Below are 24,607 nucleotides of genomic sequence, written 5' to 3'. Positions count from 1 at the left end.
GAAGAGTTTCCCACAGAACCAGGGAAACTCCAGCCTTCTGAGCAGGTTACTATTACAGGGTCCCACTCTGAATGCTCATGTAAAAGAGCAGCAGCAGTGGGTGTCTGTGTCTGCACCCTAATCCCTAAGGCAACAACAAGGTAACAGTACTCACAAGACTTAAACCTGTACGGGTCAGCAGGAACTGAACAATGACTGCCTCCTGAAACAGGAAGCAGCACACCGTTAACAATGGCACAAGGTACAATACTGAAAAGCGACAAAGGAAATGGGCATAGATTGCCTGCTGGAAACCCAGCAGCCAAACTCTGAACAAAGGAATGACACGAGGCACAAGCGAAGACAGGAACTGTAACAGAAATATCCAGGAAAAAAAGGAAGTCAAAGTGAGCAAGGTTCAGGACAGAGAACCGGAAGAAAGAAGAAAAGCCAGAAAACCAGAATTTAATTTAAGTGCAGAGGCAAGGAAATTGGAAACTGTGGATTGGTAACAAGGAACAGTAACTCTGGACTGGAATAATAAGGGTACAACTGCAGAGAGAAAACAAGGAACTGTAACTCTGAAGTGGGAGAACAAGGGCAGGACTACAGACAGATAACAAGGAACTGTTACTCTGAAATGGGATAACAAAGGCAGGACTGCAGACAGATAACAAGGAAGCTAAGGTCGGGGTACACAAGCAATGGGCACAGAACAAGGAACTGCAGGCAGGGAACGAGATAGTATTAGAGAGCAAGAGGCTGTAGACAGGGAACAGAGGACAGCAAGCAGGGGAGCAGGGCTGCAGTGCAGGCAGTGCAGAGATGCAGGGCAAAAGAAAGGCAGGGGAGTAAAGGCAGAGTAGCAGGGCTGCAAGGCAGGGAGTACAAGGCTCTGGCACATTAGCAGGATCTGGAAACAACAGGATACTGCAGAAATTCAAGGATCAAAGCAGCAAAGGACTAGAAGCGAACTCAGTGCAAGAGACATGTGCTCCTGCAGATAGCTGCTTAAATACTGGCCCACCCTGTGCTGAAGCAGGCTAATTATCAACACCTGGAGCAGTACACCTGAAGGTAATTGGCATTATCCCTCTCTGGTCCTGGGAAAGTGAAACAGCACTGATCTCTAAGGTTTCTGGGGATTGTAGTTCTAAGACTGCTGCATAGGAATAGCCAGGGAATGGGAACTGCCACAAGCTGCATTATGGGACATGTAGCTTGTGACATTAATTAAGGAAGTTCCAAAGTATTGGAAATGGAAAATAAAGACAGAAATATGAATAGGTATTGTCCCGGAAGGTTTACAGTGATGATTGACTACCATATAGTCCACAATGGGTGCCAATTGATGCTCCTGTGCCACAGTCGTGAAAAGTATGCCCCTCCCCAGACCCCATGCAGATAGACCAAAATGAAGACTAAGTCCAATGCCTGTCTCACTACAGAAGAGTCTAATACTGTAATAGTAGCACATCATGAAGGTCCAAAACCTGTTTAAGGCTCTATGGTAAGAGCTTTTAAAGGAGGAAAATTTGGCATCTTTTAGAACCTTGTTGTTTGAATCCAGGAAAGGCAAGGTTTCAGAGGCACAAAGCACTGCAGTACGTTCATGGACTAAGGAACTGTGAAGCTCTGCTGCATCCTCCATGGTTTCTTCTTTTCTGACGGGAGAGGTTTTCCTTAGGCCTGGCAATGTTACAGTACTGAAATGTCGAACCAGGGCTTCAGCTGAATTTTTTGCTTCAGGGAGGTCTTCCAAATCTTCAAACGTATAGATAGTAGGCGTGATTTATTTATTGGAAGGCAAATCAGGCAAGACAAGAATTTCATTGCATAGAGTAAACAGGAATGCATCTTTGTTCACAAATAAATCTTCACTGACATTCAGGTACCTGGAAGGGTTATTGATAGGAGAAGTATCCACTAGACACTCAGTTGCCTCAGTAAATACAATCGAAACTGTCTCCACTAGAGAGTAATTTGAGGGATGTAGATATGCAGTCTTTGTGAATGAGAGCAAAGTCTTCAAGAAACATGATCTTGGACAACCTTGTTCGAGTTCATGTCTTCCCTGTTGATTAGGGTAGTATCCGGTAAGGGCAGGCTTTTAGGTGGCTGGCCTTCAAAGTCTTGTGTGTTCAGGTTGACTGATGGATCTGGGGTATTGACCGATGTCAGAACTAGAATACATTCAGGTACTGCGTTAAGTTCAGGATTGGTCTCAATGTCTGACTCCTGGTCTGGTGCAGGAATGTCCATAGAAGCAGAGTACATAACACACATGGTCACTTAAGTAGAGGCTGTAAGTGTGAGTAAAGGACCGACATCAAGGCCAGGCACAGGACACTCTTTAGACTCAGCAGGATCTTCACTCAGAAGATTACACTTGCTTTTTTATGTAATGGCAGTTTGAGCCATGTTGCCAACAGGAAGAGTGCATTCTTCACTAGCTGTACAACAGTCTGAGTTACTTTGGCTAGTAAGTGAATTAGCTGTGTCAAGCATTAGCTGGTGTGCATATGCCAAGTTCAGTTCTTCCATCTGCTCTGTATAGATCTGTATCTGTTTCTTTGTTACCAGTCCGGCCTTATCATATCGATATTTAAAGACAGAATGTTGGGTGTTTGGCATAGTGTCATATTGTCTGGTGGATTCCACCACACATGAACTAGTATCTCACCATGGCCCTACAAAGACCTGAGATGGACGTCATCTGCCTTTATTCCTGATAATGTTTACTTGTGCTTTCTTTTACATAATAACTAGGCCTTGAAAAAATTGATAAAAAAGGAATTTACAACAGGGAGTTAATTTAAGTAACACTGTGGTGTGGGGTGGCTCAGTCAATTGTATAATGAAGTCTATGACAGATATTTTTTTCCTAAGGATTTATAGAAGAATTGCACTCATTTAATACTCCCCCAATTCAACAATCCCACCTGACAATCTGTGACACAGGTTGTTTTTAGTCAGAGTATTTTGCATTATTTAAAATACTAAACCAACGAAGTAAAGGGAGTTCCCTAGCTTTCAATGCTAGGGAAGTCACCCACAATATTTTAATGAATACAGGCAGCTTATCCCAAGAAAAAAAAGAACAATGTGCCTACTACGGTCACACTGTTTTCATGCCAATTCAAAATTAAGCAAATACATGTTGTGCCACTTAGAAGCCTATAAATGCCTTTCTGAGCAGTACCAAACCGTATTCAAAAACATCACTTTTTTGAGTATAATGCATGCATCTTTTTATTACAAAACTCTAAAACACTCTTTAAAACACACATGTACCACATATCACATTCTAAAGTGCAATAAGTGCAATTGTGCAAAATGGGGTTAGTTCAAAGTGCCAAGAAATTGTGCAAATGAACAGAATACAGTACAATGTTCAACCCCTGCTCAAACATTGGACTCAGGGAGTAGCATAGACTATCCAAGCACAATCTTTTTGTACTTTTACAAACAATGTAGTGAGGTGCATGGCATGACATGCACTTCCCTTTGGGATTCTTGTTGTTCAATGTCCCTCTTCTAGCTAACAAAGGATGTATTCACAATACAATGTCGACACTAATAGTTCCAGCCTTTTTGTGAGGGTTTCGCCCATCCATTGCGATCCCTAATAAAATGTCTTGTAGGCCTTCGTCAGGACTAATAACATAATTCAATTTAGATCCAAGATCTTCTCTAACGCATTCAGATGTATTTAATCTTATTTCGTAATTATACAGAAGAGCACTTTTTAATTTCTTCTAGCCGCATCACAGTCACATGGAATTATCTTCCATTTGTTTCATCATACAATCATTGGAATATCTTCCATCTTGAACTGGATTGTCTCTATCCTAGGATCCCGGTCATAATGTTTCATGTTCTGTGCCCAAGCTTCCTCATCTACGTCAGAGAAACACACCAAAAAATGCCCTGCTACCACTAGCTCCCGTTAACAAACAATTGGGGATTGACCTGTAGCATACACAAATCCACAATGAAGTCATACTTATTCGAACAAATTTGAACGACTATTCTAGACAATAAGACAAACTATTATGCAATGTATACTGTAAGGGAGGATTGGTATGAATATGTGCCTGCACCAACCATGTATCTACAATGCCTCCTAGCAATGATTATGAATTATACAGTATATGTGATGTGTTGTTCTTGCTCATGTGCTACTATTAGACTCTAAAAATCATAAACAATATTTGTTTAACATTTAACGTCTTTAAAAAAACAAACATCTAAAGTATTCCGCTTCCATATGTTTTGAAGAATCACACTATTTAAATATCTCTGACCATTTGGTTGTTTGCGAATGACAGGGTGAAAATGGACTCTGGGAAAGAGAACAGAGAATTACTTTGTGGCGACTTCATTTTGTAGTGTAACTGCATGGACTGAACTTCGATCATTAGATGTGCACATTCATTCGCACTTCAAATTATTATTAATGTAAAAGAGAATATTAATAGTTTTTCTGTATGCATGACTTATAATATAGTTTTAAAGCTTGTTTGGGTGTAATAATCTCTTTTAAACATAGGTAGCATGACAACCTTTAAAATGTCAGTCTTTGGCTGTTATCTATGTATATTCTGTGAGAATGTATTATTAGTGATTTAGTAAATTGTATTTTCCCATTAAAAGCAAATGGTTATGGCAGGCTTTTCATTTTTCAGTAATTATCCATAATGATCATTTTGAAAACCGAGTTAAAACAGTATTGTTATGGTAACATATATTATTGAGAATGAATTTACTGTTTATTTTGAAGATATGTTAGATTATTGAATATTAACATTTGTGAGGATATTTCTTTTAGTTTATTATTAAATATTGTATTAAAAAGTGAATCATGTGACTTTGCAACTTTTTAGTACTAGGCAACCGTACAATGGGACATGACGGGAAGACCTGTAAACATCCAGAATTCCTTGAAATAAAAGTACTGGTAAGTGGCTGGGTGTGCATAACATGTCTGCATGGAATTCAATGAACCTGTGAAAAGGCTTTAATTCATTGTAAGACTAACTTTATAAATTGCTTTTTTTTTACATCTTGGTAGAATTTGACTTTGAAATATTTCAACAGTCAAGCGTGCACGTTGTCTGTAGGTAGCACTCAGGTGACACTTGAAGGCATGCATAAAGTAATGCAAGGTGTGGAGTTTGTGGTTCGGGTGATGGTGTGTCAGTTGTGGGGCTGTCATTGGGTGTTGAGATGTCTTGTGATTTAGGGAAGGGTGTGAATTTGGGGTGTCATTTCAGGGTAAGTTAGTTTGTGTGTGGATTAGTGGGTATAGTGTTGGTAGTTGTGATGGTCATTGTTGTAGGAGTGTGTGTATGTGTGTGAAGTGTGTAGAAGAGCATGTGTTCATCATGGATGCGTGTCAGGTGGGGGTGTTGATGTGGTCACTTGACCAAGGTCATTGGCAGAGTAGGTGTAGATATACATGCAGGACAGAAAGTAGAGGGATGTGTTTTAGTATCAAGCTGTGAGTCTTGTTTTTGTTTGTGTATTTGGCTTTAAAGTAATAATTAGTTGTACTTGTCCAATTCACAATAACCAAAGATGAGGATTCCACTGCAACACATTGGTTGTAGCCACCTCAAGAACCCATGGTTTCTCAGTGCAGCCAGTACTCTGGTGAATCTAGATGCCTATTATTACCTTTTGTGACACATTTTACTTGTATATATGTTTTGCATGTTTTGTTATAATAATAATAGTTTGTTCAGTTCTTTCTATCCCAGGCAATATTTCCTACTAACACTGTAGAATTGGAAGTGTGTGCCCTTTTGCATTTTTTTGGCACAGGTATGGTTGGGTAAGTAGTTAAGCAGTTTTGCCACAATGATGGCTTGATGCGTCTTTTCATGTAGCTATGGGTTTTTTCTAGCTGTTGCCCCAGGCAATGGACCTTCCTGTGGCTGTGTTTTGGCATTGGTTCTGTAATGAATGCACAAGATATTGTTAGCTAACCACATTTTAGCAGTGCATTATTTGCTGCTCACATTCATAATGGGTCTTAATTGTTTTACTTTCAATGAATTGCAACTTTTAAGTCTGTGGCAGATCTACTGATGATCCTGTTAGTTTGAGTCTCTTCCTTTTGGTATTTTTCAGCATGAGGTAGTGGTCCGCTGCTATTTGTGGCTTATCCTGTTCTCTTGTCTAGGAATTATCTAGTTGCAAACATTGTTTTATTGTTTCATGTACTAATCACAAACATTGTTCATTTGTACTAATAATGTACAGGTCTTGCGCTATTTCAGTTTCTGTTGTTACTTAGGATGTCCTTGGACTGCAGACTTTAGTGACACTGTTTATTAGTGCTGTAGATTGAAAGAAGCATAAGAGTTAATTTCAATCAAGTCTTTTAGTGATTTTATTTTATTTCTCTTACTTGAATGATTTGATGATGTTTGCTTCCTTTCTTTCATGTGCTCTTTCTCTCCTTTTATGGCCCCTGCTTCTCCTTGTTTCAGGTGTTCTACTTCTTTTTTTCTCAGGTGTCCTGTTTTTGCTTTATCTGCTGTTAGTGTAATTAAAGAGAACATTTTTATTTTAAGGTGCCATGTATTGCTGATTGTGTTGACACACTATTTGCAAATGAGCACCTTATCAGGAGTGTTTGCAGAACTCTTCTAATTGGGTTGGTCCCTTCAGTGGTAGAACTGTAGGACTTAATCAGTGGTTCCTTTCTGTGGTTTACCAGAGCTCAACTGAAGATGGAATTTCTGTAAATACATTTGTTAGTTAATAAACAGGTTTTATAACTGAGCTATTTTCTACTTTTTCTTTATTTTTCTTTGCGTGCAGCTAAGTATAGGAATTGTCTGAGCTGTGATGTTTTGGAATTGTTTTTGAGGCATTGTGAAGCTGTGAAATACCTATCTTCGGGAGGTTTGTTGAACTTTAAGAGAATTTCTCTTACCCTGTTGAACATTATTAAAGGTTTCAAATAAAATGTATATTAATGTTGTTTTTTATGGATGTATGAGTTGTGTCGTGCATCGGTAGTGTGATGCTATGGATCATTTGGTGGTGCATTATGTAACTTCACTGATTACTGGTGTGTGAGAGGGTGCATGTATGCTGTTGTAGGAGTAGCTATTGGTGACAGTGTGCATGATTGAACGAAGTAGGGGTAGTATTTTTTTACAAGTGATCATTTATGTAAATGTTTTTGTGACAGGGAGCTTGCATGATGTATTGCAATGGAGTTTTAGGCATGTCCATTTGTTATGGTCTGCATGTATGCCTCTCTGGGGCCCTTTCTCTGATTTTCCATAATTTTCAGTGCATATGTTGTAATTAGTAGCTTCAATGCCAGTGCCCAAATACAGCTGTGAGGTAGAGATCCAGTGGAATACTGAGAAAACAGTATGGTTCATAAATTAACTTTTTGAGTATTCAATGTCACAGTGAGTGTGTCTATGTGTTTCACTGGCATAACTGGAACAATTATGTCGGTGTGGGGGCATGGTTGTTGCATTAAGGTGCTGCGGTTGAGATAGGGGTGCAAACTTGAACTGATAGTGGTGAAATTAAAAGTCACACAGGTTTGGGTGTGGCTGTCACAGTACACAGTAACGTAGAATGGTTATTCAGGGGTATGGTTACCAAGAGGCATGCCTGGGTGATTGGGTATTGTATTTCTGAGTTTGTGCTATGATACATGTTGCATGTTATTTTATGTCTTTCTAGCACACGTTAATTGTTTATCTTCTGCTTAATCGGTTTCTGTATCTCTTGTTATCTAAGGATGGTTGACTGCAAAATATTTGTGTAACAGTGTGTGTTTGGTGGTTGTGTTTGGGTGTGTGCACTTCTGTTTAGTGTGTGGGTGTGTGTAGTGCAGTATATATCGCTGTTTCGTTTTGTCCCTACACCTTTACTGCACCTGGCTTCAATGGTGTCATAGTTGCAGATGTGTATTGGGCAGCGCATACCTCATTTTGTTTTGGCCCGCTGCACCTACTGCGCATGTACAGGAATCTTGGTCTTGAAAGGGAATATCTTATTTTTTGCTGATCCAATTTGTAAATGTGTTTTTGCTGTGCACAGTTTAGGTTATGACTGAAGCTTTTTTAATGAATAATCTCGTATATTGAAAGAGACAATTCCATGCTATTGGGGTTGAAAGCAGGATTATGTTCCCTTTATGGAAATAGAAAAGCAAAAAAAAACAAGTTCAGCAATTGTGTCGGGCATTAAGACGCTGATGAAACTTTACCAAATATTGCATGATTGTTCAGATCTATCCAGAACAGTTGCATGCCAAATTTGGTGATGTTTCTTGGATGAGAGGAATATGCTTTTTCATTTTACTATGTAAAGTTTCATGTAAACGTAACCATAGGGTTGTGGCTGTAACTCTATAGTTTGTACTACAGTCTCATGGTCGCTACACTTTAACTAGGCTTACATCACACTTTACATAGGACAATGAAATACGTTTTTTTTTTCTGTAACGTTTGTTCTCCTACAGCAAAAATCACTGGATTTGGCATGAAACTGGTATGGACAGATCTGAACACTACTGCCAGTTCAGGTGCATTTCAACAATGTGTTCATGCCTAAAATAACTGTTTAATAAATAATTTGGTCACGTTGAGATATTCATAGAGGCCTAAAAATCATTCATTCATCCAACATGTCACAACATATTCTACTTCGATTTTTGAGATGTTTGGCACATACTGAGCCTTGCTCCTGAAGTTGTATACTCCAAAGACATTTTGAAAATCGGATCAGCCAAATTCGAGATATTTCCCTTTTAACCAAAAGTATATTTATCAACATTTAAGTACATGTGCAGTAGGCACACACACACACAAATACACAGACCCCTTTTCAGTCATGCACAGTAGGGTCGAATGGGGATATGAAAAATATACTGTGAAATGAAACATTTTCTGCAGAACAGACAGGATGGTGTGCTATAACCAGCATGCAACAGCCTTGCCGTACATGTCCTCTAGGATCACAGTGATAAAAACAAAATTAAAAACATACAGCAACATTACAAATATTTCACCAGATGCACAAGATGATCAGTGCTGTAGGGCCATCATACATACGCAATGAAGTTGGAGGGACAAAATTAAATTGACATTTTGTGAAATTGAATCTGTGAAGCAAACAAGATGGTCAGTTGCACCCAACACGCAGTAGGAAGACTGTACATGTACAGTCTGTGTAGAGGGGCAGAATGAAATGGAAAATATACAGCAAAATACACAATGATCTGCAGACCCCAACACCTACACATCCACCTATGCTGTCCTAGCAGTAGGTTTGGAGGGACAAACTGAAATAAAAAACAAAAAATGAAATTAAGATATTCTGCACAATACACAAAATGATCGGCCACACTATACGCACAGTAAGGCCACTTGTACAAAAAGAGTAGGGCCAGAGAGAAAAAAAAAACAAAATGAAAAACATGGATCAAATTGAATACTATTGCAATGTGATCGGACAAAATGATCAGCCACATTCAGCACTCAGCAGAGCCAGCACACATGTGAAGTGGGGTCACGGGGTCAAAATGAAATGTAAAACATTTTGCAAAGTAAAACATATTCCACAAAGTACACAACATGACTGGCCAAAGCCGCCAACCTGCAATAGGGCCAATAGACATGCACTTTAAGATCAGAGGGAAAAAATGAAATGACATACTGCAACATGAAAAATAGTCTGTCATGAAAACATATTCTGCAAAACACACAAGCTGGTCTGTTGCAGAAAATTTGCATTAGGGCCGCCCTACATGCACAGAAGGGACATAGGGAGGAAACTAAATTAAAGCATACAATGCATCCTAAAAGCACACATTTAAATGTAAACAACATACGGAAAAATGTATACATTAAAATGAAATCATGTACACCAATGCTTGTACAACGAACTAGCCCCCAAAAACATTGCTCCTATTTACAATGTTTATACTTCATTTCACACCAAAAAATACACATGCTATGTATAAACAAGCACACCTAGAATAGCAATGTATAAACAAAACACAGAACACTATGAACTATATTAACACTATTAACAATAGTAACACATTAACACCACTATATACTAAGTCACTCCAAAGAAAAAGAGTCAGTTAAGGGTCAGACAATGCTGTTTTTTATGTTATGTTTATTATTTAATGCTCAGTTAAACCTTAATATTAGGCGTGCCTAACGATTGCATAGGCAGCCATATATTTATGTATGAATATTAACTATCAGACGGCATGTTGTGAAACTCTTAATAGCCTGGTTATTTGTAGCGCTTGCAGCATTTTCTTAGCATGCAACTTGGGGCCGAATTATAGCAACAGTTGAAATGTTCTTTCTGAATAATTCTTCACTTGTGCTACTTAGGTGCAGTCGTTTTTGCTGTGTCTGTGCCTATCTGCTTCACATGCTATTAGGTTAATTAACAAAGTGCATGGCTGATTCATACAATCCCATACGATTTCATGTGGGGCTTATTAAGGGAAACATAGGGCCTAAGAAGGTCAGAGAAAACCATCTTTTCTGTTAGGCAGTTTGTCTTACTCAACAAAGAGTTGAGCATGCTAATTATGGACACGTTTTTTTCATTGCAGCCGCAGAATGGGCAGATGATAATACTAATGCCTCCATCTGTAAGTTGCGCTGCTGATTTCTATATATCACTTGAGTCGTGTACACGACGGTTCATGGATTGCAGAAAAAAGGAGTTTAATAGTTGTGCCATCAACATATTTCCTGACCCTCCTTAATTACCACATGTTGTTAGTTACTTTTATATCACCCATTAATGCATTTGCTCTTGTCCACCTCAGTTGACAATCCAAAATGCAGTGTGTCTGCTTTTAAGGTGTTACTTTGCCAGATGCCAAATCTGATCTTAATTGGTCTTTTGCCTTTTTTCAGTTAGAAATGTTCATATTAAAACTTAACAAATATCCTTTGTGGATTTCTCTGGTGCACGCAGGGAGGGAATCTTATGAGACTTGCCATCCTGGAAAACCAATTGACAGTCCTATGGTGGTTCAAAATCTCTCAAACCTCAGGCGACAGGTGAAGCTGCACTGCTACTCTCAGTTAGAGCTAACTCATCCTGCGGCACCCCCAAGGGTCTGCCCTCTCACTCATTCTTGTCAATGTATATTTGGGAATAAAGGAAACATTCTTCTACACCCAGAACGTGTGCACTTTATTGTATGTGAAAAACATCAAGGTTCACGTCATGATACCGGAATACTATCATGTTATGGCCTATCTAATGCATGACCCAGAAACAGGCAGGATGTCTTTAATGCGACTCTTGTTTCAATGCCTCAAGGGAAGAGATGTTAATGGTTAAAGCTAATAACCCCATTATGCATCTTTAATCTGGCCACTACAAATGGACATCTATTCTGTCTTGCCAAAGACTGTCAGTTTCGGAGTATATGTGTTTGCAAACTTTAAATCTGTCCATGGGCCAATCACAACTTTAAAAAAAAAGTTTTCTCACTTGTGTCTCTTCTGTGTCTTCTATTGTTTTAAAAAGAAATTAACCTGGTGCTTGCAGCAATCTTCTCTACAGTTACAACTATAATGAGCGTTATGGGGGTGGTTTCCCGCCAAACATCCTGGAGAAGCGTTACAGAGTAAAGGCACTCACTCCCTGCCTCATTCCTGGCCTAAAGGGCAACGACCACATAAAATCAGAGAGATGAGCGCAAAACAGTGAGACTTAATTGCACAGTACTTTACAACTGTGCACCAAACTACCTACCGAAACTCACCCTCTGCACAATGAGATACACACCTCTTGGGTGAGAACATTCCATGTACCCGGATGAAAACTCTCAATCGGCCTTCCTCTGGACCTCTGTCTTGATGACTTCCAAAATTACCACAAATAAAAACAAACTTCCACTTGGTTCGTCAACCTCTACCGCCTATAACTACTCCCTTCTCACTAAAGGGGTCTGAGACGGCTGCTTTGCAGCATGAGCACTATATCGAAAGTAAATGAATAAATATACGTATTCTCAATCAGCATTGCTCAACCCATTCTTGATATGTCACCATTGCAACCAACACTACAGAATTCTGAAATATCTCAAAGCAAAGTTAGACACATATGCCATATATTCATTCTTGTCCTAGTCTCAGTAAGACATTGAACTCCAACTTGTGTATGATTGATTGAAGGGAATATGGTGTGGCCGGCTGACAATGCGACTCGAGAGAGCCAACTGCACTGAACTAGATATTGTGTAACCATCATTTCCCCTGTTCCAAGCACACACAACAAATGATAGCAGATTTACAAACTATATACAGGATAGTGAAGTTGTTAAAACATTGAGACAAACTGGCCTGTTTATTTCATAATACTCTACTGTGTCTAAAATTGACCCCTGCTCTTCCGCTAAGGGCAGCACCCCCAACAAGAACTGCTCAATAGTCAGGGGCCTCCAGAAAGGCTGACCACAGGTAGATATCAAGTATTAACCTGGAGGGGGGAGAACACCAGGCAGGATTATGGGCCAGAACAGGACAACATGTATGGCGGTGCGGGGCATTTCTACCGCTGAAGAGAAGCAGATGTGACAAGTGCTTGCACTAGACTATTGACTGTGCACGGTGAACATTTCAAAGTGCCCACCCAAAAATATTTCCATCTCCCATCCATTTATCCATCCATCTATCCATCAATTCATCCATCCATCTGGCCATCTCTTCCATCTTGTTTTGCATAGACCGTCCTACCTACCAAATCATCCACCCATGTCATAACAATAATACGGGTAGTTCTTCTATTTCTTCTTGTTCTTGTTCTTCTTATTCTTGTTCTTATTTGTGTTATTCTTCTTCTTCTTGTTCTTGTTCTTCTTGTTCTTCTTCTTCTTCTTCTTCTTCTTCTTCTTCTTCTTCTTCTCCTTCTTGTTTTCTTCTTTATGTATATTTTGCAAACCTAGCTCTGATGCAGTGTAGCATTTTACGGAAGGATCAGGGCAACATGAAAAGGCAAGAATATTGAGGGGCAGACAGTTACACAGTTGCACATAGTCATCCCATGGCTGGTGAGTGGCCTCAGAGCCAGTTTTTCATCTCTTTCCAGAACAGGAGGCGGGAGAGAATGGTCTGGATTGCTACTGTGATGAAAATCCATAAGAGTACAGCAGGAGAATGTTTACTCATTTTCTCATTGAGGACTTGCCTAGTCTTGAGTGTGACAATGGTCCGGCTGCACACATGTTGTGATCTACCAGAGATCTTATGTGCCAGGTAAGGTTATGTGCCATCTGAGGTAGCCTTGTAGGTATTACAGGTATTTTTTAACGGGATGCTAACTTGTAAGCGTAACCACTGCAGCTTGCACACAGTGTGCGATGGGATTACCGAGATATTAACGAATTCGAAATGTTCTAGGAAGAAAAAAACGAAAGTCATTTCAATGAAAATGACTTTCGGTTTTCACTCCCCTGAACATTTCTGCCAACCCGCTATTACCTCCCACCTCCTTACTTAACTCTTGGAGGCACAACTCCTTTTGTGCCGCTGTGTCCTGCACCCCTCTGCAGAACCGGTTCCCTTCACTTGGGTGAATGGGAGCCGGTGCTGCATGGTCCTCCTCTTTTTTTTTCTTGTTTTTAAATCTTTATTGAATATGGAGCGGGGGACACCCCTGGAGTCCCTGCTGCCTTTGTTCACTATAATGACACTGAATGGGGGATTTATTCAACATTTTTGGCTGTAATACTTTTCGTACAGCTGATTTTCGAATAAATCTCCCATTCGTTTTTTTATTCGAAATAATGTACAGATTTCTGTGGGATGCAGTCAAAATTGCATGCCCCAGTGGTGAGGCATGTCACAGCATGGTATGCCGCCTTAAAGGGGGCCGGCTTTGTAGCAGAGGGTCCTGCTAGGAGGTGGGTTTGCCCATCTATGTGAAAAATTGCCAGATCAGACTACGGTTCAGAGGTTCTGGGTGGTTGAAGAGTTTGATCTTGTAAAGTAGGGTGATGTGATGCCAGGGACTTTGGGCCTTTTTAGCTATTTTTTGTTGAAAGGATAGGTTTGAAAATTAATCTGAGAGATTTTGCTGAGTCGGTGAGTTGCGGAGGAAAGCTGCTCAAGTGAATCCTGTCCCTTTCAGGCTCCTCGGAGTGGGAACCTGCTGGCTGGGGGCTTAGGAGTTCTTGGTAGTTTAAGTTTCAAGCAGATACTCAACATCTATGTTTGAATGCTAGAAAGGCCTGCGCAGAGGCAGGTAATGACCCGGGGAACCTTAACGTTTAGGTATGGCTGAGTGTCATCCTTGTATTGGTGTAGATATTGAATATGACTGGAGAGATATGAAGCCTTGGTGGACAACCCAGGTCACATAGTGGTGTGTTGACCTCAGAGAAGACATCTGGATAGCCTGTTGTTTACCAGATAGGAATGAGGAAACCAGGATATTATTGTGCATGTCATGGTTGAACACATCAAATGCGGTCGACATGTCAAGGAGGACTAATAGGCATGCGTCACCTTTATCGATAATTTTGCCAGGAATCATCAACTACATGGATGTTGGCTGTCTCTGTTCTGCATTTGGGGCAGAAGTTGGATTTATAATCCCAAAGCAGGTTGTGTTGGTCAATTTTAGTAAAAAGGGGATTGGTAACTACCACCCTGGAAGGTAGGCTAATGATAGGACCATATTTTGCCAGATTCTGAGGTCAAGGATGGATTTCTTCAAGAGGGGGCACAGCATATGAGCCCTGCCTTTAGTCTGTCTGGAAAAGTGACTTGGCTAAGAGATTAGCTGACTATCCTGAGAGGGGCAGTCAGACCTGGACAACTAAGTTGTCTGTGGATGTTCGCTCAGTTAACCTCATCTGAATAGGTGCTGGGCTTTAGGGTTGCAAGTATTTAGAAAGGTCCTCTGTTGATGGGAGGCAGAAGTCAGGCCAAGGTGTACAGATCACAAGGGTTTTGTGAATGGGGAGGTCTATTGGCCTGGATGGCTCAATGTGTGTCCTGATGGCGTTGATTTTGTTGAAGAAGAAGCCATTGATAACCTCACATTTCTCTTATGAATCCACTTCCACTGGGTACGATAAGGGGTTAGCGCACTGCTTTAAAGCTGCAAAGAGGCCTTCGGAGTACCAGGGCATAGAGGGTTTCACAAAAATGAGGGAACGAAATGCGAGTTTAACAGGGAATTGCCCTTACCCTATGTACTTTTTAACATGAAGAATTAGGGCAAAAAAACAACTGTGGTATGATTTTGTTAAAGCCAACAAAGTCTGATTTCCAAAAACAGGAGAAACCACCTGTTTTTTGGATAAAACTACTGTGGTTGAGGGCAGAGATAGTTCTCAAGAAGGCAGATGAAAAGGCAAGAACTGCTGTGAGATACAAAAACAGTGATAAAACAAGGCTGTGGAGGAAGACAGGAAAGAATAGAATGAGTTTCTCAATGTCCTTTCCTCCTATCCACGTCTATCCCTAAGGTGCGCTGTTGTGCCGCCTACAATACAGGGGGCAGGATAAGAAGATAAATTACTCACTACTAATATTTGTAAAACATTCAGCCTTGTTTCAATCATGCCCATCAACCACTCTCTTCCACTATATGTGTGTCTTGGAAGAGACAAATAGCCAGACAATAGGCCGGTGCTTTAGTGGTTTGGTGTACAGACATCCACTGGGTTATGTAACTTAAATGGCCCAGGGATTGTGTGTAGGCCACGTGCACCGAAGTTCTTTTTTAAAGAAATTTAAAAAGAAGACACATGAACACAAATTACAGAAACTCCAAATTTGTGTCACAGACCACATAAAGACAATACACACTCCACTTAGCGTTTTTCAAGGTCTTAGTGTTACCGCATAGAGTGGGGTGGAGTAATAAATTGCTCATATACAGAAAGTTGGATCGTTATCTATATAATGTAGCAATTACTGTCTACCGGTTTCAGTGACAACTTGTTTATTAGGACCACTTTCTTCAGGACAGTCTTTGAGTATTCAACAAAAAAGTAGGTCTATCCAGTACCTACTAAATTTTGCGTTTAGATAGGGAAGGCAGGTTTTGTACTTTACCACCTCCTTTATGTGTCTTGGGGCTGGACAGACGGGTGAACCTGTGTGTGAAAAACATCCCAAGAGCGATTACATTACAGCAGAAGGCACGTCCGGTTGGAGAGAAAACCATCACGGCAGTGTTCAGCTATTCAACAAGGTGAATCAAATAAAGAGAGAAATTGTGAAACTTTGGCCCCTTTTGAATATGGGTGCAGTGTCAATTCCCATACCACGTATTGCTATTAAAAAGAGAAAAAACTTGAGAGATACTCTCATACACTTTTATATGCCACTTCAGGAAGTGTAAGGATATTTGGCATGTTACAGCACAGAGTACAGCACTACTGCACAAGTAGCACATTTTTTTTTTGCAGCACCACCACAAGGGTGCGGTGCATTGCTATATGGGTCACCAGATTAACAAGGAAAGACAGGCTATTCAGTCAAAAACGATTTTAAATATAAAATGCAAATCCAGTTCCTCATTGTAAAAGCACACATTTTTACATTAAAAATGCATACTCTGCCTATATTGCTAGAGACACATTTCAAAATTAACAGCTAACCTATTAACCATTAACCTGACTAATAAAACCTTATTTAACATAACCCACTAATAAAATGTGTTCTCCACTGCAGAATTAGGCATACTCTGAAAGCCATTTAAATGTGTGTGCAGATTTTTTTTTCTTCTCTTCTTTGTCTGCTTCTCCGTGTTTTTGTGCACAGTAACTGCAGGAAGAAGGAAGTCAGATTTGCAACAATTGCAAATGTATAAGCGAAGCTATTGTTGAGAGTAGGAGGATGAGAGATGATGGATTTCATTGGGACACGTCATACAGAGGGCTGAGATGAAAGTTTTAGTGGGCAGTATCGGGGAAAAAGACAGGAGACATTTTTCTGCACTACTGGGGAGAAGACCTGGCTGTGGGACTCCTGACTGAATGCAGAATCCTGCGTCCTGCTGCAGTCGAGATTGGGGAGAGCTGAAAGAAGGACCTTTCCACTGGCTGAGGCATTCCTATCTGCAAAAGCTGAGAATTCCAGGCAATGACCCCGGTTTGAGAAGGCAAGCGTTCCTTTTTGCTCGAGTTAATCCAAGGGAGCCACATTCACAAAGAGAACAGCCAAAGAGAACAACTAAAAAGATAAGGTAATGAGAAGGGTGGGAGCTGAGTGTGTACGATAATATGCAGTCAGTGTAGGATTCCTGTGCATGCCTTAATCAAATGCTAATGTTGCAATTTGAGTTCTGTTCTCCGCCACTCTCTTTGCAGTGTGTCATAGACAATGCTTTTACTGTACCATTTTATTTATTTCTGTAAAGAGTGAGATCGTGTTTAAATGCAACTTTTATAATACAGAAAAATATTTGAAAACAGACGGGTGGTGTATTTACTATTTACCATTACAATGCCGATGATGTGGGGAGAGTTTTAAACAGTGCAATGGTCATTTTAAGACAGATGTGTGCATGTCAGAATCAGTATGAATAATTGTGAGTGACTGTAGCATAGCTTGTTGGAGGTACATGAGCCAACGGGAAGAGAGACTCTCTGAACATAGCTCCCTACCGTATATAAGGTAGTGGAAATTACCACAAGACTACCATATATAGCTCTCTGTCGTAAATAAGTCAGTGAGTTCGCCCATGGTGGCACACCAACACTATCACTGGAAAATGTGGTATTCCTAAAATGTAGGTCTGAGGTCTCTCTAGTGATCACACGAAAAATCTAAGCAAAGATAAGGGATTCTGGACATTGGGGCCACAAATAAAACAAGGGAATTATGCTCACCAAAATACCACCAACCACGCATACCAAATATGCAGGTCTGGGTGCTGAAATAATGCATGTCCATTGTATTATTTGCACATGGCCAAATCTGAATACAAAGAGTGATTATTGCTAAGTTATTTTTCGGCGGTAATAAAATACCGTCAGGCCCCAAATCTCCACAAAATACCCTACATATTTATGGTGCGTTGCAGGCCGGGAAAGTGATCATAGAGTACCTACTGGGCGTGGCAAGCGTGTCTCACACTGCCATTTGCACATTAAAGGGAACCCATTTCATAATAGCAGTGTGCCACTAAAAACGAATTTCAGAATGTCACAAAGGGAAACCACATTCTCAGATCTAGTGCAATATTTAGAGGCAAAGTTATTTGCACATGGGAATTGGTCTTCGAATAGCACGTTAGAATGGAGTAACCGCATTCAGGGTGAGGTGCAGAAAAAAAAACTAGACAATATTTTTGCAGAAGGCAGCATAATTCAGGTCTGCCTTACAAGATTATTGAATGCAGCCGATAAAAGTGCAGAGAAAGACTGTTTAATACGGCTATGCGGCAAAATATGGTTTATTTTAAACAAGTCCCTGTGAATGCAAGAGAATGATACTCAGCTAATTAACAGGTTAAAGACTGAATTAGAGGGGGCAAGTAAAAATCAGGAAATGTTGAGAGCAGAATTGGATGTATGCCAAAAAGACATGCAATTAAAATGCAGAGACTTTGATACTCAGTTATCCAAAAGCAAGAAACAATTTGAAGATAGTGAGCAAGAATTGGCACACTTAAAAGCCTTAGTGGATCACATTAGGCAGGATAAAGATGAGGTTGTTTCAGAAATGCAGATTTTACAAAAAGAACATTGCGAAAAAGAAGGTGATCTCCAGAGTGCAGAACAAGAAATGATTAAAATGATTCAAGAAAGAGACAAGAGAAATAAAGAGTTCAATGAATGCCAAATGCAAATGTGCGAAATGCAGGAAGTGATTAATAAAATGAGTGATGAAAATAATTATTTGCATGATGAAGCCAACAGACTCCTTAAAAAGTGTAAGGACTTAGAACAGCAAATGTGCATTCCCAGGTCCCAGGAGAGGCGGCAGGGCACCACATTCAATGGAGTGGAGGTGAATTCTAGCTATGCCCAAAGAGCTAGTGCTACAGTGGCTGGGCCGGTGACTGAACTTGGTTGCAGCGCCCTTGGGGGATTTGATACTCCCATTGGGGGCAGCCACCAATCTCATACACCTGAAAACAGGATTGAATCACAAAATAGTGCAATTCCATGCATTGCAACAAGTAGCCCCATAAAAATAATGAAATCCATTAAAGCCCTGATCAAACCATTTAAAAAGGGAGGTGAATGCTGCATTGAGGATCACTTAGAAGCGGTACATGACATTTTTAAAGCACTCCAGATACCTAAGGAACAGTACAGACAATATTTTCATTTAACTTTAGATGCCCCGACGGCCAGCATCATAAGGGGATTAAATGAACAGCAGAATATGACATGGCTGGAGTTTGAAAAAGAAATTAGGCGTCATTTTTCTCCTTTTCAGTCATTGCAGGAGGCAAAGAAAGTCGCGTACACAATTACTGCTGGACCTAATACATCCCCTCGCCAATTTTTACAAGACTTAAAAAGAGCATTCTCTCGCTTTGATGTATCTTTTGACTCAAATTCCAATGAGTTTAAAACCGCATACTTCTATGGGCTACAGAAAGACATCATATCCCAATTGGTCCGTGAATTTGACCGTGACAAGTCCCTTGAATGGATTGTACATCAAAGCACAAAGCTATATGAGGTACTCTATTGTCAGGGTAGAGAAAGTGATAAAATGAAAGATACCAGGCCTAAATCTAAAGAACCCTCAGCCACAGTAATGGAAATCAGGTCAGCCAAAATGTCCCTTGAGTCTGCTCAAAGCCAAGGTAAAAATAATGTGACACCTGAACAAAGGGGTAATCAACAAAGATCGCCATTTCCTGTACCAATGTTCCAAACACATGATCCTAGTAATAGAGAGAGCTACATAAGCCCTAGATATTTAGGGGATAGACCCCGGGTAGGATATCGGCCTGATATGGCAGGTATGAACAATAACCAGAGACAAAATCAAGATCAAAGAAATGATGGTCCCTACCAGTCATTGGGGACACAGAGCAGATTTGATCCCAGCACCATGATATATGGTAATCAGGATAGGCCCCGATATGTGGATCGATTTACTGATAATCGAAATCAACATAGGGGCCAGTACCCACAATCTGAGAGACAGGACATGAGGCAAAACGTGAACTACAATCCACGCCAGTACAATGATTCACCACCAGGGGACTATAATCAAAGGATGGGTGCAACCCGCTCCCCTCCACAAATGAATCAAGAGTTCAGAAACCATCCCAACCGACATCAATCACCTGAGAGGTATCAGAATAGATCCAATCAGGGGTAAAACAACCAATATCGACCTAGGCAACAGAAAGAGGATCCTAGACAGATGGAAATTTTCCAGTGCCTTGAGGCCCAAGTGAAAATGTTAGCTGAGCAAATAGGAAAGCTCTATACAGTGCAAAAACAACCTTCCAAAGAGGGGGCTGATGGCCATAGCAATGACCGGGGGGCTTCCGAAAAGTGACTAAGTACTCATGATAATCGCAGTGCCAAAATGACAGATTGCTCTGATATAATTTTGCATAACGACTCTGAGATGCCTAATGGATTAAAAATGAAAGTACCAGTAAATGAAATTGTGACAGAAAGTGCAAATGCTTCTAAAAAAGGGGTACGGTTTAACTTAGAGCTAAATAAAACAGTAAAGATTTGCACAAATGAAAAAGAAACATTAGGAATTCCAAAAGGACAAAGGAACAGATTTAAGAAAAATGACTCATGCATGGGGAATACCAGTGAACAGGGAGTAAGTGGGGATGCCATAGCTCCTTCCCTGGGCAAGCAAAACAATGACCAAACACAGACAGAAAAAGGAAATACTCACAAGGAGGGTACAAGTCAATCACCTGAAGAATTCTTTGAGCCACATATTTTTGAAGAGGCTGAAAGGGCTGGTATTACACTAAATGATCACAAATGCACAGAATTAAAAAATGACAAATTGCTGAATGATGTTGTTACACATGTTCAGTTGGAAGGTTGTAATGTGGTCTCTGATGTTACCCAGATGGATGGGCGAACAGTGGCCACACTCCAAAAAACCTCTGAACATGGAGAAATGAATAAAATATCTCGCACAGAAATGGGTAAAAAGGAGGGAAAAATGTCTTTTCATTTACCAATGTGCTTAGTCAAAAGTGAAAAAGATCTGAGAAAGGTGAGCCCTGAAATCAGTAAGAATTCACATTTCTTATGTGTATTAGAGGAAGTTGAGGACAGATATTATGCACCCATCACTGTAGAAGAACAATGCCACACCTTCGCTATGATTGACACTGGCGCACAGGCCACAATTATGTCCAAGGAGCTGGTAAAGAGTATCAATGAAGGGAGGCCTCCACAGAGTCAGATCACAGTGAAGGCAAATCAAGGCCCAGTGCATAACTTTAATGGGGAGGAGGTGCCCATCATAGGTGTAACTGAGGTTGACATAAAAATAGGAAAGCACAGAATGAAACAAGAGGTATTGATCACATCTATTTGTGAAATTCCATTTCTGATGGGGACAGATTGCCTGAAAAGATTGTCTCCTCTCATAGATGGGGTGAATGGAGTGCTGTGGTCCTTAACCAAAAAAACCATTGAGGCCTAAGAAACTAAAATTACAAAACAGCAATATAAATGAATGTCACACCGTTGCCAAAACAAATGATGCTGTGGAGGTATATCTCCAGAATAGCTGCATACCTAGTGTCACTGTTATATTAATGTGTCAAGACAAAATGCAGAGCGACAATGAAAAACTACCTGTACAAATATACTTGGACCCAAGGAAAGATTGGCAGACTGCCATAGATGAGCACACATTACGTTTCTATTTAAAAGAGAAAACATGCAAACAGAATATTGCTCCTAAAACAGATTCAGAAAAACACATTACCACTCTGGCAGAAATACACATGGAAGATGAGCAACCATGGGTTCATGTTGGTATAAATGATTATCTTAAAACAGTAAAAGCCACTTTAGCACTTGAACATGAAAGGAGTTTCATTAATGAGAAATTGTTGCAAAAAATTATGGAGAGGGAAGAAATCCCGAAATTTAGGATTAAAAACCAATATGTTTCTGGGTTGGACAGTCCAGACTTTGAAAACCGAATTGCAGGCAGATGCATGCTTAAAATTAGCATTGGGCAGAAAATAATTTACCATAATGTATGGATAGTGAGTGGAGCACAAAATGAATTTTACATGGGCAATGACATCATGCACAGAATGTGTATGGTGTTAGATTTCCTTAATCAAAAAATATGGTCACGCCTAGGTGGTCCGGCACCTGAATTTGAAGACAAAAGAAGGGCTTATCATTGTGCACAACTGGTTCCTTATGCAGTCGAATTACAAATGAGGAAAAATACTATTATTCCTGCATTTACAAAACAGTTTGCAATAACACTGAAATGCAAAAATGGACAGCAGATGAAAGGCTCTGATGCATTTGTATGCCTGAATGAATCCATAAAACAGCAAGGCCTGGATTATGAATACATTCCATTGGTAGACATTGGTGAGGGATCTGTAAAAATCATGGTAAATAATAAAGGTTGTCAGGATATTCATTTAGAGGAAAACTCCCCATTAGGAATGGCCATACAAAAATCACATTATACGGCAGATTTAAATAACATGGTGATTGGGAATATTCCTGAAAAATATGTAGATGCCAAGGGCGAGTTGCCAGAACACCTGGACTCTCAGCCCAAAGGAATATTTAAAATTCATTCTGTGTATCCTTATGATTCAAATGAGACAGTGTGCTGCCATCAAGAGGATTGCATAATATTTAATTTAAATGAAAATGAAACAGGAAATCAGCCCATTAAAGTGGAAGCTGATATGCCAAAATATTTAAAAGTGGCAGCTCTACAAAAAGACACAGCCACACAGTTAGAGGAAAGTGCTGAGATTCCTTTACCAGAAGAGTTTCCAGAATTTTCCAGAATGGTAGAAGAGCAGATCTCCTTAGCGGATGCATGTGACAGCGATAAGGATAGAGACGACCTGAGGGAAATATTTATGGAGTTTAAGGATGTATTTGCAAAAGATGCTTATGATTGTGGTTTAACTGATTTACATGTGGCCACACTACCAGAAGGTTGTAGCAGGAATCCAGTGTTTGTACGCCAGTATAGACTACCGCTGGCATGTTTAGAATCATTGGCATAGATTATTAAAAATTTGGAATCACGGGGAATAATCAGGCCCATTCATAGCACATCCAATACGCCTATTTTAGGTGTGTTAAAGCCAAATGGTCAATGGTGGCTGTGTGCAGACTTAAGAGAGTTAAATAAAAGAGTACCAGTATCTAGATGGCCACTACCATTCATTGATCAGGGCCTAGCTCAGATACATGGTTCAAATGTATTTACCACGTTAGATCTCACATCTGGATATTGGTGTGTGCCATTGGCAGAGGAGATACAACACTTATTTTCCTTTACATTTGACAGGACTCAATATGCCTGGCTTAGAGCTCCGTTCGGGTACATCAATAGTGGGAGTGAATTTGGCATATTTTTGAGAAAGGCCATGCCGGATGCAGCGGAAAGAGGAACAATAGTTTATGTGGATGATGTCCTGATAAAAAATGAAAGCCTGAAAAGCCATTTTGATGAAATAAGACATGTACTTGGCCAATTGCAGAAAGCAGGCGCCAAAGTATCTTTGCAAAAAGCACAATGGTGCAAGAAAAAAGTGAACTTTCTAGGGCATGAAGTGACTGAACGTGGGCTAAATCCACAAAGGAAGAAAATAGAGGCCATACAAAGATTAAAAGATCCTAAAAATGTGAAAGGAGTAAAAAGTTTATTAGGGATGACAGGCTATAACAGAAAGTTCATTGAGAATTATGCAGAAATCACTCAACCATTGACTAAACTGCTTAAACTAAATACTCCCTGGAGATGGGAAAGAGAGCAGTCTGATGCAGTGGCTAGATTGAAGGAATGTCTTGTAAAGGCACCATGTTTAGCATACCCCATAAAGGACAGGGATTTCTTTATAGAAATAGGTTTTTCTGAACATTGTATGTCAGCAGTATTATCACAAAAACACGATTTGAATCACAAAACCATTGCATATGCAAGTAAGGCATTTTCCCAAGTTGAAATGAAATTTAATGAATGTGAAAAGGCCCTATTAACCACTGTGTGGGCGCTACAACATTTCCGCCCCATTGTTCAGGGAGAAAAGGTGATTATTGATACAAATCATCAACCTTTGCAATTTTTAGAGAGTAAAAGAATTAGATCAGGCAATCTAGCGCAATCCAGAATCACTTCATGGACGCTGGCATTACAAGGTTTTCCCGTAGAAGTGAGATATGGACAAAATAAAAAGAGCCCAATTGCTCAAGGGTTAGCTGAATTACATGATTGTGCAGCTGAACAAATACCAAATGAAATGGAAGTGGAAACTAGTTTGCAGGAATTTGAACAATCATCACACAAAGCTTTTGATGAAAAAACATGCAAGGATTTACCAACTGTATATGTGGATGGTTGTGCTTTTCACATTGAAAATGACAGTAATAAACAGTTAGTGGCAGGAATAGGAAATGTCTGGTTGAAAT

This window comes from Ambystoma mexicanum, chromosome 5p (genome assembly GCF_040938575.1).
Source record: "Ambystoma mexicanum isolate Mex_15411 chromosome 5p, UKY_AmexF1_1, whole genome shotgun sequence".
NCBI lineage: Eukaryota > Metazoa > Chordata > Amphibia > Caudata > Ambystomatidae > Ambystoma > Ambystoma mexicanum.
This window is presented reverse-complemented; position numbering follows the sequence as displayed.